The following is a 15,538-nucleotide window of genomic DNA, read 5'->3' on the forward strand; positions in this document are numbered from 1 at the left end:
ATTTGGTCTGCATATTGTATGCATGGTTGAAAATCTAAATTTGACATGCATTAATGGTGTAATTAGTGTAGCATGAGGTGTTGGCCGTTTTTTCCATTTTGATCTATCATTCCAGGCTCTTCCTTCCTCTCTGGTTCTTCATTCCTGATGCATTCATTTATATTTCCTTGTTTAATGCGTCCCTGATTCTATTTGCTTTCGGACCCTTCATTCCTGGCTGTTCCTTCCTTCCCGTTCCATCATCCCCGGCTCTTCTCCATCTTCTCTCTTCAATTTATTTTCTGTCCTTGTACAGTAATTCCTTCATTCCATTCTCTTCCATTAAATGGTTGATCTGGCTGTTTTTCTTTCCAACAAAACTGCTTCTTTCTTTCCTTCCTAGCCCTTTTTTTTCTAGCACATACCTCATACCTCCATGGCCTTCTTTAATTCTTGGCCATTTCTTGCTTCTTAGATCTTGGTGACTTTTTTTTAAATATCTGTCCTGATCTTTCCTTACAACCTAGTCTTTTTCTTCTCCCAGTGTGTGTATTTGTCCGACTGGGTGTATAATTTGAGTGGTGAGCGACTGAGTTAAGAGCTTCATCCAGATGTGGGTGTGTGTTGTGTGTGTGTTGCCCACACCCCCAGCAGCTATGCTAAATTGGCCTTTGCCATGTTTTTCACCTGGTGATACAAGATGCTTGTTGCAGCATGCCCCATTCACACATCAGAAAGAGAGAGAGAGGAGAGAGAGAGACAAAGAGAAAGATGACTACACACACACACACACACAACTTGCTTTCCTACTTATTTCTTTGAAGTGGGTCTGTGTTTAATAGAAGCGTGTGTGTGTGTGTGTGTGTGTGTGTGTGTGTGTGTGTGTGTGAGACAGAGTTGTACTCATTCAGGACATCCTTCTATTGTGAAACTTGTCTTTGACACACAACCAGAACCTCTTTCTTGGTGGAACATGTGAGCCCATGCCATAAAATGTGGGTGAGAGAGAGAGAGAGAGAGAGAGAGAGAGAGAGAGAGAGAGAGAGTCACAAAGCACTGGACATTTGCTGCATTTGTGCACAGATGCTGTGTGTTTGTGTGCTTCTGTGTGGCAAACAGTGCATGACAATGGAAACGGCGAAGGAACAGACAGACTCAAGAGAGTACTGTAAACATACTGCGCGTATGCGCGTGCACGCACACACACACACAAAAACTCAAACTACAAATATGACACACAAGAGTACAAGACAGAACAAACACAATGAAACAAGCTGTAAATAGCACAATATCTCTCTCTCACACACACACACACACACACACACGTCCAAACTTGCCCTGGACCCTGAGAGACCCTCAGGAATGTGGGTTTCATGTTCAGGTGAAAGAAAGAACGCTACAGGCGTTAAGACGTGTAAGACGAGAGTGGAACACGGGCTGAGCTTCCATCTCAGCCGCTCTGACAGTGTTGAACAAACACCTACAGGGTTACACTGAACGCTCCATATTCGTTAAAGAAAAGTGACACAAAAGGTGCTTTAAATGATGCTACAGAAGAACTTTCTGTGCCATACAGAGCTGAAGAAAGAAACTGAACTAATATCTAAAATAACAGGTGTTGAATTGACTCAACACCCACAGTGTTAAACTTTTTTTTACATTTATACCGTAGCTGGGGTGTTAGACACTTCCGAAGGTGTTTATATAATAATAATTTAAAAAAAAAAGTTTTGCCTCATGTTGTTAACTTCAATCAACACCTACGGAGTCACTATTAAACACTGTACAAATTAATTCATAACACTTATAGCTAACATCCACCATGTCGCAACAATGCCTACGGTGTTCAATTTCTTCATTAGTGTTAAATTAATACCTGCAGATTTCACACAGAGGGTTTGGAAGACCATCTGGACAGAAATGAATACCGCTAAGATTTAACTAAACATTGTTCATGTGAATAAAACACTTGGTGAAAAAGATGAATTCAATACTTCATTCAAACGAATGGGAGCGTCTAAAAATGTAGGTTAACGATTGCTGTGAGTACAAGAGTGTATTGAAACCTGGAAGTCTTTAACACAAATCTAGGTATTCGTTTAATGCTGTATTCTTTAATGGAATATTTAGGTGTTTGATTAACACTGTATCCATTAATGCAGCGCTGTCGGTTTCCATTCAAGTGTTTCAGTATTTAAACATGGCCCATCAGTTAAGACAATACTGTAGGTGTTTGACACTGGATTGGTTAATGCAACACCACAGATGCTTAATCAAGTATAACACTGTATTCATTAGTACAAGACTGGAGGTGTTTGTATAACACCGTATCTGTGAGTGCAAGAATGTAGGTGTTAAACACTGTATCTGTCAATATAACACTGTAGGTGTTCGTTTAACATGCGGTGTCTGCTAATGCAACACTTAAATGTTCATTTAACAGGGCGTGTGTGTTTAACACTGTACAACACTGTAGGTGTTTATTCAGCAGTGTATAAGTGTTTAACAGTGCATTAATTAATACAACACTGAAGGTATTTATTGAGGAGTGTACAAGTGCTTATCAGTATATACAACACTAGGTGTTTATTCAGCAGTGTATGAATGTTTATCAGTGTATTAGTTAAAACAGCACTGTAAGTGTTTAATTAGCAGTGTATCTAGTGGTGCTTGAAAGTTTGTGAACCCTTTAGAATTTTCTATATTTCTGCATAAATATGACCTAAAACATCAGATTTTCACACAAGTCCTAAAAGTAGACAAAAAGAACCCAGTTAAGCAAATGAGACAAAAATATTACACTTGGTCGTTTATTTATTCAGGAAAATGATCCAATATTACATATCTGTGAGTGGCAAAAGTATGTGAACCTTTGCTTTCAGTATCTGGTGTGACCCCCTTGTGCAGCAATAACTGCAACTAAACGTTTGTGGTAACTGTTGATCAGTCCTGCACACCGGCTTGGAGGAATTTTAACCCATTCCTCCATACAGAACAGCTTCAACTCTGGGATGTTGGTGGGTTTCCTCACATGAACTGCTCGCTTCAGGTCCTTCCACAACATTTCCATTGGATTAAGGTCAGGACTTTGACTTGGCCATTCCAAAACATTAACTTTATTCTTCTTTAACCATTCTTTGGTAGAATGACTTGTGTGCTTAGGGTCGTTGTCTTGCTGCATGACCCACCTTCTCTTGAGATTGAGTTCATGGACAGATGTCCTGACATTTTCCTTTAGAATTCGCTGGTATAATTCAGAATTCATTGTTCCATCAATGATGGCAAGCTGTCCTGGCCTAGATGCAGCAAAACAGGCCCAAACCATGATACTACCATCACCATGTTTCACGGATGGGATAAGGTTCTTATGCTGGAATGCAGTGTTTTCCTTTCTCCAAACATAACACTTTTCATTTAAACCAAAAACTTCTATTTTGGTCTCATCCGTCCACAAAACATTTTTCTAATAGCCTTCTGGCTTGTCCACGTGATCTTTAGCAAACTGCAGACGAGCAGCAATGTTCTTTTTGGAGAGCAGTGGCTTTCTCCTTGCAACCCTGCCATGCACACCATTGTTGTTCGATGTTCTCCTGATAGTGGACTCGTGAACATTAGCCAATGTGAGAGAGGCCTTCAGTTGCTTAGAAGTTACCCTGGGGTCATTTGTGACCTTGCCGACTATTACACGCCTTGCTCCTGGAGTGATCTTTGTTGGTCGACCACTCCTGGGGAGGGTAACAATGGTCTTGAATTTCCTCCATTTGTACACAATCTGTCTGACTGTGGATTGGTGGAGTCCAAACTCTTTAGAGATGGTTTTATAACCTTTTCCAGCCTGATGAGCATCAACAATGCTTTTTCTGAGGTCCTCAGAAATCTCCTTTGTTCGTGCCATGATACACTTCCACAAACGTGTGTTGTGAAGATCAGACTTTGATAGATCCCTGTTCTTGAAATAAAACAGGGTGCCCACTCACACCTGATTGTCATCCCACTGATTGAAAACACCTGACTCTAATTTCACCTTCAAATTAACTGCTAATCCTAGAGGTTTACATACTTTTGCCACTCACAGATATGTAATGTTGGATCATTTTCCTCAATAAATAAATGACCAAGTATAATATTTTTGTCTCATTTGTTTAACTGGGTTCTCTTTATCTACTTTTAGGACTTGTGTGAAAATCTGATGATGTTTTTGGTCATATTTATGCAGAAATATAGAAAATTCTAAAGGGTTCACAAACTTTCAAGCACCACTGTGAGTGTTTAACAGTGTAAATAAAGACTAACACAGTGAGAGTTTAGCAGTGTAAATAAAGACTGCAACACAGTGAGGTGTTTAGCAGTGTAAATAAAGACTGCAACACAGTGAGTGTTTAACAGTGTAAATAAAGACTAACGCAGTGAGTGTTTAACAGTGTAAATAAAGACTAACGCAGTGAGTGTTTAGCAGTGTAAATAAAGACTAACACAGTGAGGTGTTTAGCAGTGTAAATAAAGACTGTAACACAGTGAGGTGTTTAGCAGTGTAAATAAAGACTGTAACACAGTGAGGTGTTTAGCAGTGTAAATAAAGACTGTAACACAGTGAGGTGTTTAGCAGTGTAAATAAAGACTGTAACACAGTGAGGTGTTTAGCAGTGTAAATAAAGACTAACACAGTGAGGTGTTTAGCAGTGTAAATAAAGACTGTAACACAGTGAGGTGTTTAGCAGTGTAAATAAAGACTAACACAGTGAGGTGTTTAGCAGTGTAAATAAAGACTGTAACACAGTGAGGTGTTTAGCAGTGTAAATAAAGACTAACATAGTGAGTGTTTAGCAGTGTAAATAAAGACTAACACAGTGAGGTGTTTAGCAGTGTAAATAAAGACTGTAACACAGTGAGGTGTTTAGCAGTGTAAATAAAGACTAACACAGTGAGGTGTTTAGCAGTGTAAATAAAGACTAACACAGTGAGGTGTTTAGCAGTGTAAATAAAGACTGTAACACAGTGAGGTGTTTAGCAGTGTAAATAAAGACTAACACAGTGAGGTGTTTAGCAGTGTAAATAAAGACTGTAACACAGTGAGGTGTTTAGCAGTGTAAATAAAGACTGTAACAGTGAGGTGTTTAGCAGTGTAAATAAAGACTAACACAGTGAGGTGTTTAGCAGTGTAAATAAAGACTAACACAGTGAGGTGTTTAGCAGTGTAAATAAAGACTGTAACACAGTGAGGTGTTTAGCAGTGTAAATAAAGACTGTAACACAGTGAGGTGTTTAGCAGTGTAAATAAAGACTGTAACACAGTGAGGTGTTTAGCAGTGTAAATAAAGACTAACACAGTGAGGTGTTTAGCAGTGTAAATAAAGACTAACACAGTGAGGTGTTTAGCAGTGTAAATAAAGACTAACACTGAGTGTTTAGCAGTGTAAATAAAGACTGTAACACAGTGAGGTGTTTAGCAGTGTAAATAAAGACTGTAACACAGTGAGGTGTTTAGCAGTGTAAATAAAGACTAACACAGTGAGGTGTTTAGCAGTGTAAATAAAGACTAACACAGTGAGTGTTTAACAGTGTAAATAAAGACTAACACAGTGAGGTGTTTAGCAGTGTAAATAAAGACTAACACAGTGAGTGTTTAACAGTGTAAATAAAGACTGTAACACAGTGAGGTGTTTAGCAGTGTAAATAAAGACTGTAACACAGTGAGGTGTTTAGCAGTGTAAATAAAGACTGTAACACAGTGAGGTGTTTAGCAGCGGGTCTATGAAGGCACCACTGTAGGTTTGTGGTTACAATGAATCCATGAACAGTTTAATGAGGTAAACAACCATCTCTCTGTCTATTTATTATCACTGAAGCAAAGTCTGTCCTTTCAGGTTTCATGAACACACTCACTCACTCACTCTCTCTCTCTCTCTCTCTCTCACTCACCGTGTTGTGTGCGCTACATGCCCACTTCTTTCTTTCTTGCACTTTTTCCTTTTAATTGCAAAACCTTAAGACAAGCGCGCGCGCAATCCTCAAAAAGAAAATAGTTCAGTGGTAATAAACGGAAGCAGAAGAGGAAGAGGAGGAGGAGGAAGAAGAAGTTCTCTCCAAGTCCAACTCAGTGGAAACGCAGGCGCTCGAGCTTCTCAACTTCTAAGAAAAAGAAAACAAAGCCCTCCAAATCCGGTGACGGAAAGAAAGCCGCAGGGCTTCCCTCTGAGGTTCTTTAATCCGAGAGGTTCTGAGAGAGTTCTGTGCAGAACCAGGCGGAGTTCGCCGCCGGTAACGGGACTCCAGCGACACGAAGAAGCTCGCGGAAGAGAAGAAGACGACGTCGGGATGCGCGCGCGGCCCCGCCCTCTGTGACATCAGGAGCGGGGAATGTGAGGAATGTGCGGCTTTAACGGAGGGAGGCGGAGAGAGAGAGAGAGAGAGGGAAGGCGGAGAGAGAGGAGAGTGGAGTGGAGGCAGAGAGAGAGGGGGAGACGGAGAAAGAGAGGAGGGGAGGCGGAGAGAGAGGGGGGAGGCGGAGAGAGAGGGGGGAGGCCAGGGGGAGGCGGAGAGCGAGAGGGGGGAGGCGGAGAAAGAGAGGAGGGGGGAGGCGGAGAGAGAGAGGGGGAGGCAGAGAGGGGGCGGAGGGGGGAGGCAGAGAGAGAGGAGAGTGGAGGGGAGGCAGAGGGGGGGAGGCGGAGAAAGAGAGGAGGGGCAGGCGGAGAGAGAGAGAGGGGAGGTGGAGAAAGAGAGGAGGGGGGAGGCAGGGGGGAGGTGGAGAAAGAGAGGAGGGGGGAGGCAGGGGGGAGGTGGAGAAAGAGAGGAAGGGGCAGGCGGAGAGAGAGGGGGAGGTGGAGAAAGAGAGGAGGGGGGAGGCAGGGGGGGAAGTGGAGAAAGAGAGGGGGGGCGGGGGGGAGGCGCAGAGGGGGGGAGGCAGAGAGAGGGGAAGGCAGAGAGAGAGTGGAGGGGAGGCGGAGAGAGGGGGAGGCGGACAAAGAGAGGAGGGGGAGGTGGAGAGAGGGGGGAGGCAGACGGGGAGGCAGACAGAGAGAGAGAGAGAGAGAGAGAGGGGGGAGGCAGAGAGAGAGATGGGGGAGGCGGAGAGAGATGGGGGAGGTGGAGAAAGAGAGGGAGGAGGCAGAGAGAGAGGGGGGAGGCTGAGAGAGAGAGGAGGGGAGGCAGAGACAGAGAGAGAGAGAGGAAGGGAGGCGGAGAGAGAGAGGGGAGGCGGAGGGGGGAGGCAGAGAGAGAGAAGGGGAGGCTGAGAGAGAGAGGGGAGGCGGAGAGGGGGGGAGGCAAAGAGAGGGGGGAGGCGGAGAGAGAGGAGGAGGGGAGGCAGGGGGGAGGTAGGGGGGAGGCGAAGAGAGAGGGGTGGAGGCAGAGGCGGGGAGGTGCAGGGGGGGAGGCAGAGAGAGGGGGAGGCGGAGAGAGAGAGAGGAGGGGAGGCAGAGACGGGGGAGGCTGAGAGAGAGAGGGGGGAGGCAGGGGGGAGGCAGAGAGAGGGGGAGGCAGAGAGAGGGGGGAGGCGGAGAGAGAGAGGGGAGGCAGAGAGAGGGGGGAGGCGCAGAGGGGGGAGGCGGGGAGAGAGAGGAGGGGAGGCAGAGAGAGAGGTGAAGGGGGAGGCGGAGAGATGGGGGAGGCGGAGAGAGATGGGGAGGCGGAGAGAGAGAGGGGAGGCGGAGAGAGGGGGAGAGGCAGGGGAGGCGGAGAGAGAGAGGAGGAGGAGGGGAGGCGGGGGGAGGTAGGGGGGAGGCGGAGAGAGAGAGGGGGGGTGTGGAGGCTGAGAGGGAGAGAGGAGGGGAGGCGGGGGGAGGCGAAGAGAGAGAGGAGGAGGGGAGGCAGGGGGGAGGTAGGGGGAGGCAGAGAGAGAGAGGGGGGTGGAGGCTGAGAGAGAGAAAGAGAGGGGGGAGGCGGAGAGAGGAGGGGAGGCAGAGAGAGAGAGGGGGAGGCTGAGAGGGGGGGGGAGGCGGAAAGAGAGAGGGGGGAGGCGCAATGAGGAGGGAGGCGGAGAGAGAGGGGGAGGCTGAGAGAGAGAAAGGGGCAGGCGGAGAGAGGGGGGAGGCTGAGAGAGAGAGGGGGAGGCAGAGAGAGGGGGGAGGCGGAGAGAGAGAGAGGGGAGGCGGGGGGGAGGCGGGGAGAGAGAGGAGGGGAGGCAGAGAGAGAGGTGAAGGGAAAGGTGGAGAGAGATGGGGAGGCGGAGAGAGAGGAGGGGAGGTGGAGAGAGAGAGGGGAGGCGGAGAGAGGGGGAGGTGAAGAGAGGGGGAGAGGCAGGGGGAGGCGGAGAGAGAGAGAGGAGGAGGGGAGGCGGGGGGAGGTAGGGGGAGGCGGAGAGAGAGAGAGGGGTGTGGAGGCGGAGAGAGAGAGAGAGGGAGGCGGAGAGAGGAGGGGAGGCAGAGAGAGGGGTAGGGGGTGGCGGGGGGAGGCAAAGAGAGAGAGGAGGAGGGGAGGCAGGGGGGACGTAGGGGGAGGCGGAGAGAGAGAGGGGGTGGAGGCTGAAAGAGAGAAAGAGAGGGGGGAGGCGGAGAGAGGAGGGGAGGCAGAGAGAGAGAGAGAGAGAGAGGGGGAGGCTGAGAGAGAGAGAGGGGGGAGGCGGCGAGAGGAGGGGAGGCAGAGAGAGAGAGGGGGGGAGGCGGAGAGAGGAGGGGAGGCAGAGAGAGAGAGGGGGGAGGCGGAGAGAGGAGGGGAGGCAGAGAGAGAGGGGGGGAGGCTGAGAGAGAGAGGCGGAGAGAGGAGGGGAGGCAGATAGAGAGAGAGAGGAAGGGAGGCAGGGGGGGGAGGCAGAGGGGGGAGGCAGGGAGAGAGAGAGAGGGGGGAGGCAGAGAGAGAGGCGGAGGGGGGAGGCGCAGAGAGAGAGGGGGGAGGCAGAGAGAGGAGGGGAGGCAGAGAGAGAGAGGGGGAGGCTGAGAGAGAGAGAGAGAGGGGGGAGGCGGAGAGAGAGAGGGGGGAGGCAGAGAGAGGGGGAGGCAGAGAGAGAGGCGGAGGGGGGAGGCACAGAGAGAGGGGGGGAGGCAGAGGGGGGAGGCGGAGAGAGAGGGGGGAGGCAGAGGGGGGGAGGCAGAGAGAGAGGGGGAGGCGCAGAGAGAGAGGGGGAGGCGGGGGGAGGAGGTGCAGGGGGGAGCAGTGCAGAGGGGGAGTCGGAGAGAGAGGTTGGGGAGGCAGAGAGAGAGGGGGGAGGCGGAGAGAGAGGGGGGAGGCAGAGAGAGAGAGGGGAGGCGGAGAGAGAGAGAGGGGGAGGCGGAGAGAGAGAGAGAGGAAGGCGGAGGGGGGGAGAGAGAGTGGGGGAGGCGGAGAGAGGGGGGGGAGAGAGAGCGGGGGAGGCGGAGAGGGGGGAGAAAGAGAGAGAGGGGGCGGGGGAGAAAGAGAGAGAGGGGGCGGGGGAGAGAGAGGGGGAGGCGGAGAGAGAGGGGGGAGGGGGACGCGGAGAGAGAGAGGGGAGGTGGAGAGAGAGAGGGGAGGCGGGGAGAGAGAGCGGAGGGGAGACGGGGGAGAGAGAGGAGGGGAGACGGGGGAGAGAGAGCGGAGGGGAGACGGGGGAGAGAGAGGAAGGGAGATGAGGGGGAGAGAGGAGGAGAGATGTGGAGAGAGAGAGGAGGGGAGACGGGGGAGAGAGAGAGAGGGGGAGGCGGAGAGAGGGAGGCAGGGAGAGAGAGGGAGGCGGAGAGAGGCAGGGAGAGAGAGGGAGGCGGAGGGAGGGAGAGAGGGAGGTGGAGGGAGAGGGAGAGAGAAAAGCAGTGACTGAGGCGCCTTTCCTGTTTTTTTGTTTTGTATCACTGAATTAACTGCCCCTCTTTTGGTTCTTTCAGTATTTACAAAGTCCACCATTTTAAATGTGCACCAGTCTATTCATTTTTATTTATTTATTTTTAACTTCAAAAAACAACCTGCTCAAAATATATAGAACATGATTTTTATAAAACTGTTTGATGCCATGAGCTCAGGACAAAATTATTTGGTGTCAGAGAAAACGAATTCGGAAGCCTGTGTGTGTTTGAACATTCGGATTTCACTAAGGGGAACTTTATATTATTCCGAGGTGATGCAAAAGTTGTTAAAAATAATCCTCATTTTAGGAAACTGCATATGAATGCGCCTCCTGTTAGTCATGGATCCTGGAAGTGGAGCTTTGTGAAATAATAATAATAATAATAATAATAATTATTATTATTATTATTATTATTATTTCTAAAGCAAGGTTTATTTATGCAAAGCACCACAGAAGTATTGCAAGGTGATGCAAAAGTATTTTGAGGGAATACAAAAGTATTGTGATTTGATGCAAAAAGTATAGTGAGGGAATGCAAATGTATTGCGATTTAATGTAAAAGTGTTGCAAAGTAATGCAAAAGTATTGTGAGGGAATACAAAAGTATTGCGATTTGATGTAAAAGTATTGTGAAGTAATGCAAAAGTATTGTGAAAGTAATGAGAAAGTATTGTCATTTGATGCAAAAAGTATAGCAAGGGAATGCAAACATATTGCAATTTGATGTAAAAGTATTGCAGAATAATGCAAAAGTATTTTGAGAGAATACAAAAGTATTGTGATTTGTTGCAAAAGTATTGCAGAGTAATGCAAAAGTATTGTGAGGAAATACAAAAGTACTGCAATGCAAAAGTAAAGTGAGGGAATACAAAAGTATTGTGATTTGATGTAAAAGTATTGCGAAGTAATGCAAAAATATTGTGAAAGTAATGAGAAAGTATTGGGATTTGATGCAAAAAATTATAGGAAGGGAATGCAAACATCTCATCTCATTATCTCTAGCCGCTTTATCCTTCTACAGGGTCGCAGGCAAGCTGGAGCCTATCCCAGCTGACTACGGGCGAAAGGCGGGGTACACCCTGGACAAGTCGCCAGGTCATCACAGGGCTGACACATAGACACAGACAACCATTCACACTCACATTCACACCTACGCTCAATTTAGAGTCACCAGTTAACCTAACCTGCATGTCTTTGGACTGTGGGGGAAACCGGAGCACCCGGAGGAAACCCACGCAGACAGAACATGCAAACTCCACACAGAAAGGCCCTCGCCGGCCCCGGGGCTCGAACCCAGGACCTTCTTGCTGTGAGGCGACAGCGCTAACCACTACACCACCGTGCCACCAGAATGCAAACATATTGCAATTTGATGTAAAAGTATTGCAGGATAATGCAAAAGTCTTGAGAGAATACAAACGTATTGCGATCTGATGTAAAAGTATTGCGATTTGATGTCAAAGTAATGCAAAAGTATTGTGAGAAAATACAAAACTATTGCGATTTGATGCATAAGTAAAGTGAGGGAATGAAAATGTATTGCAATTTTACATAAAAGTATTGCAAGGTAATGCAAAAATATTGCGATTTGATCCAAAAGTATTGTGAGGTAATGCAAAAGTATTTCTAGGAAATGCCAAAGTATTGTGAGAGGATCCAAAAGTATTGCAAGGTAACTCAAAAGTATTATGATTTGATGTAAACGTATTGTGAGGTGATGCAAAAGTTTCATGATAGAACGCAAAAGTATTGCGAGGTAATGTGAATCCAGTTGGTCATTTTCATGGACACTTTACTCTCTGGGCCACCATAGATCCTGGGGGGTGGAGCTTATGAACATCCATCCATCCATTATCCATAACCGCTTTTCCTGTGCAGGGTCGCGGGCAAGCTGGAGCCTATCCCAGCTGACTATGAACAAGAGGTGGGGTACACCCTGGACAAGTCGCCAGGTCATACACATAGAGACAAACAACCATTCACACCTATGGTCAATTTAGAGCCAACAATTAACCTAAGCTGCATGTCTTTGGGGGAAACCGGAGCACCTGGAGGAAACCCATGCAGACACTGGGAGAACACGCAAACTCCACACAGAAAGACCCTCATCGGGCCCTGGGCTTGAACCTACTGTAGAAACTTCTTGCTGTGAGGCGACAGTGCTAACAACTACACCACCAGCTTGTGAACAAGTAATAAATAATAATAATAATAATAATAATAATTTAAATGTCTAAGCCACAGAGCCTACTTAACCGTTAGAGAGCTAATTTTGAAATAAGTTACAATAGTACAGCCTTAAATTAATTGTATATCAGGTAGGTAGTTTGGTGGTACAGTGATTCGCCCTGTTGCCTCACAGCAAGAAGGTTCTGGGTTCGAACATGGAGGCCGACAGCAGTCTTCTCGTGCAGAGTTTGTATGTTCTCCTTGTGCCTGCATGGGTGTCCTTCCACAGTCCCGAGACATGTGGAGTTGGTCACCTGGCTCCTTTAAATTGCCCAGGGGTGTGAATGTAAGTCTGAATGGTTGTTTGTGTCTGTGTTGGCCCTTGATGAGTCCAGGGTGAACCCAAAGTCTCACATGAAGTCAACTGGGATTGGCTCCAATTTCCCTCGTGATGTAGGGTGACACAGGAGGGTTTTATTTTTTATGTTATGTTCGGGAGATGAATTGCAATTGCAGAAGAAGAAGTGGACACGGAAGAAAGATGAAAATATTAAAAATTTTATTTTTCCCGCAAAGAACAACATTAATAAAATGTAAAAGAAACAAACAAAAAAAACAGTGTCGTTTATTTAAAAAAATATATACCAAACATTTTGTCTAAAATGAACACGAGAGGAAAATAGCAAATGAAAACCTAATTTAAAATTGGTAAATAATGAAGAGTACATACATAAGTATTTAAGATAAGTACATAAAATAACACTTTGTTTCAGTTGTATTAGAACAGTATTTATTATTATTATTATATTTTGTTATGAAGCCATCATTGATATTACAGGATTTCGTACTAAAATTCTGGTAAAAGTTAAATCATGTTATAAGAGTATTAATTTGTTCATTTGTTTGTTTTGTTTTAATTTATTATTATAAGATGCCAAAACGGCACGGTGGTGTAGTGGTTAGCGCTGTCGCCTCACAGCAAGAAGGTCCTGGGTTCAAGCCCCGGGGCCGGCGAGGGCCTTTCTGTGCGGAGTTTGCATGTTCTCCCCGTGTCCGCGTGGGTTTCCTCCGGGTGCTCCGGTTTCCCCCACAGTCCAAAGACATGCAGGTTAGGTTAACTGGTGACTCTAAATTGACCGTAGGTGTGAATGTGAGTGTGAATGATTGTCTGTGTCTATGTGTCAGCCCTGTGATGACCTGGCGACTTGTCCAGGGTGTACCCCGCCTTTCGCCCGTAGTCAGCTGGGATAGGCTCCAGCTTGCCTGCGACCCTGTAGAAGGATAAAGCGGCTAGAGATGATGAGATGAAGATGCCAAAATGGTTTGTTTTGCAGTCCATCTGTTTCAACTTCATTTAAAATTTTATTAAAATCATTGAATTGAATTGAATCTTTATTTTATTTTATAAAATGCCAAAATTCTATTTGCCAAAACTTCATCATGACGTCATACAATCTTTTATAATATTTTTAAAATATTCATTTGATTTTAATTTCATTTTAAGACCTCTTCTCTTTACCTGCCTTGTAACAACCTGTAATTTTAATCTTCTTAATCTCTTTCCGAACAAACCCTGTTCTAGGGTTGTACATAGATACTTTAAGGGTTCTAGATTTATACAGGTGTGCGACCATGTACGGTATTTTACCTTCCATAGTGGGATCAGTGAGGAGGAGCTTTCTCATAATAGTAGACATCGAGATTATTATTTATTTTATGTGCTATTCTGCCCTCTGGTGGTTGTTTTGTAGAATAGCTTTTATTAAGTGTAATTTTATATTTAACCACCAGATGGAGCCAAATACTCAGAAATAAGAATTGATTTTTTTTTTTTTTTACATGAAATTTCTCATCTCATCTCATTATCTCTAGCCGCTTTATCCTGTTCTACAGGGTCGCAGGCAAGCTGGAGCCTATCCCAGCTGACTACGGGCGAAAGGCGGGGTACACCCTGGACACGTCGCCAGGCCATCACAGGGCTGACACATAGACACACACAACCATTCACACTCACATTCACACCTACGGTCAATTTAGAGTCACCAGTTAACCTAACCTGCATGTCTTTGGACTGTGGGGAAAACCGGAGCACCCGGAGGAAACCCACGCGGAGAACATGCAAACTCTGCACAGAAAGGCCCTCGCCGGCCACGCGGCTCGAACCCGGACCTTCTTGTTGTGAGGCGACAGCGCTAATCATTACACCACCGTGCCGCCACATGAAATTTCATTTCTAGTTATATTTTCTAGACGTGTACACGGTGAGAAATTAATGTTTTCAGGGGTTTATGAGTATTATTATAATTAAAAACAAGTCACAATTAAAAAATGTTATAATAACAGGATTCAGAATAACAGTTGTATAATAATAATAATAATAATAATAATAATAATAATAATAATAATAATACACACTGTCAAGCTTTGATTTCTTTCTTTCTTTCAAGAAAAGGGTTATTCACAGAAGAAAACCTTATGAAAACTCCTTATTAAAACTCTGATATTGATTGATTGATTGATTGATTGATTGATTGATTGATTCCTTTCTTCATTCAGAGAAGATGATGAAGTGAAAGATGAACTATCCAGCATCCTGATAGAAAGTGTCTGATGAAAAGCCAATGTCAAAAGTGTTTTTTTGTCATCCCTGAATGCTCTGTCTACTCGAATCCATCCATTGAGTCGTTCTGGATCATCAATTATTCTATTCTGTCTGTTATCGTCACACATTTACTTCACATTCAGTGTGTGTCAATATTTACACATCAGTATCTACTTTGACATCACAGTAATGTGAAATAATTCTGTCACAAATGGTCGAATATTCATTTCAAGATGTGTCATAAATGCTGTTTTTTTAATCAAGTGATTTGCTTAAAAAGATTCAATTTTAATGCATTCTCTTTCAAAATATTATGTTCATCATGTATGTTTATCATGCCGTGTTTTTTCTTTTTGTTAGTTTGTTATAATGATAGTAATGATGTACAGCTCGATTTTCACTCCGTCAAACCTCTTTAATTACAGTGGCATGCAAAAGTTTGGGCACCCTTACTGAAAATGTCTGTTACTGTGAGTACCGTAGTTAAGTGAGCAGAAGATGAACTGATCACCAAAAGGCATAAAGGTAAAGACGACACATTTCTTTTCAGTGTTTTCTGCAAGATTTGTGTATTTATTTTTGTTTTGTACAATTGGAGAGTGAAAAAAGAAAAGGAACACCATGTGAAAGTTTGGCCACCCCAATACATTTGAGTTCTCAGGTAACTTTTACCGAGGTTCCAGACTTTAATTAGCTTATTGAGCTGTGTCTTGTTCAAATTCTTTGTTAGGAAAGGTCAGATGATGCAGATTTCAAAGCTGTATAAATTCTCTGACTCCTCAAACTTGTCCCTAAAATCAACAGCCATGGGCTCCTAATGAAGATAGCTTCATTGTCATTGTGTAAGATACACAATGAAATTCAGTGCACTGCTTACGAAACAGTCCTCAAGATATACATAAAAGAAATTTACATAAAAGCAGTGTTGTAGTTGAGTCACTAAACCTCGAGTCTGAGTCCAGTCTCGAGTCCCCAGTGTTCAAGTCTGAGTCAAGTCCAAGTCATTAAAAAAATTTTTCGAGTCGAGTCCGAGTCAAGTCCAAGACTCCAATCACACC

General features: G+C 45.3%; 1 protein-coding gene across 1 annotated transcript in view; it reads right to left on the reverse strand.

Annotated features, from left to right (window-relative positions):
• LOC132881460 (tyrosine-protein phosphatase non-receptor type 14-like) overlaps positions 1-6,320 on the reverse strand; it is a 149,638-nt gene extending 143,318 nt beyond the window's left edge. The window contains exon 1 of the mRNA XM_060913928.1: positions 5,899-6,320. The gene's annotated coding sequence lies outside the window, so the exon portion shown is untranslated. The remainder of the gene's footprint in view (positions 1-5,898) is intronic.
• Positions 6,321-15,538: the final 9,218 nt, after the last annotated feature.

The sequence above is a fragment of the Neoarius graeffei genome, chromosome 2 (genome assembly GCF_027579695.1).
Source record: "Neoarius graeffei isolate fNeoGra1 chromosome 2, fNeoGra1.pri, whole genome shotgun sequence".
Taxonomy (NCBI): domain Eukaryota; kingdom Metazoa; phylum Chordata; class Actinopteri; order Siluriformes; family Ariidae; genus Neoarius; species Neoarius graeffei.